We start from the raw sequence: 1,177 nt of genomic DNA, 5'->3' as shown, positions 1-1,177 counted from the left end.
GATAAGCCCCGTGGGTTGGTATCCCTTGGGGAGGGAGATTTCGCCTTTAAAGTGACTGCTGACCACAGTGAGATAAGCACTGCCGCTCGAGGGGACCATCGGCATCCAGGGTGTTCCGGCTCTGGGAAGTTACTTTTCCCCCAAGATCAGTGACTGCGTTTGTCTGAACGCAAGTCTTGTGTTGTCTACTGTCTGTCTGCGTATGAGACTTGCATTTTGAGCCCTAAACTTTGTAAAAAATAAAAATTAAAAGGTGGTAAGGGTTTAGGGTTAAGGGTTAAGGGTTAAAGGAAAATCTCAATCTCATCACTAACTTATACCGACCATTGTGTCCTTTTCACATATATTCTACCTTGTCTATCCCTGGATTATTACCTCCACCATCGAAGGTGAAGGACGTTGTTTCAACCCCTGTCTGTTTGTCTGTCTGTCTGTCTGTCTGTCTGTGAGCAGGATATCTCAAAAAGTTGTGGACGGATTCGGACGAAACTTGGTGGGCATGTTGGGTGTGCGGCAAGGACGAATTGATTTGATTTTGAAGATTCGAATCTGGATCTGGATATGTGAATTATTTAATTTTTAAAGTGATTCTTTACCATTGAGAGATCGGGCCAAAAAACGATATAGTACGAATGTTGTTGTTGTTGTTCGTCTTTCGGCTGCTCCCGTTAGGGGTCGCCACAGCGGATCATCCGTTATGATCCGCATACTGATTTGGCACAGGTTTTACGCCGGATACCCTTCCTGACGCAACCCTGGTCGCCTCTTACGACACAGGGATAAGGATTGGGTTTCGCCATGATTCCGGGCTGCCCTACACACTCTCATCGTGCGGCCCAGCGCAGAGCTCCCGTCCTCAAGCGATCCTCCAACCCAAGCCTCCGAGTAGCCGGATTACAGGCGCACGCCACGACGCCCGGTGATATAATACGAATGTATAGCATGGTATTTCAAAAATGTATTGGGCCCGATATGTTCTCGTGGATCATGCATGATGTGGAGGATGTAAGCGCTCTACCGAGTGCCCTTCGAATTTAAACAGTGCTCATCAAACTTTTCCTAATAATATCGACACAACTATTGACCGTCACCTGGTATTGCACATGCAGCGAAATACATCAGTGTGTGTGTGTGTGTGTGTGTGTGTGTGTGTGTGTGTATGTGTGCGTGCGTGTGT

General features: G+C 47.2%; 1 pseudogene; it reads right to left on the bottom strand.

The window, feature by feature from the left end:
• Positions 1–780: 780 nt before the first annotated feature.
• LOC147012602 (signal recognition particle RNA) lies at positions 781–921 on the bottom strand (annotated as a pseudogene).
• Between the last annotated feature and the right edge of the window lie 256 nt (positions 922–1,177).

The sequence above is a fragment of the Eptatretus burgeri genome, chromosome 14 (assembly GCF_056783735.1).
Source record: "Eptatretus burgeri isolate ZD-2024b chromosome 14, Ebu_testis_v1, whole genome shotgun sequence".
NCBI classification, from domain to species: domain Eukaryota; kingdom Metazoa; phylum Chordata; class Myxini; order Myxiniformes; family Myxinidae; genus Eptatretus; species Eptatretus burgeri.
Note: the sequence above shows the minus strand (reverse complement) of the source record. Positions and strands in the feature narration are given on the sequence as shown.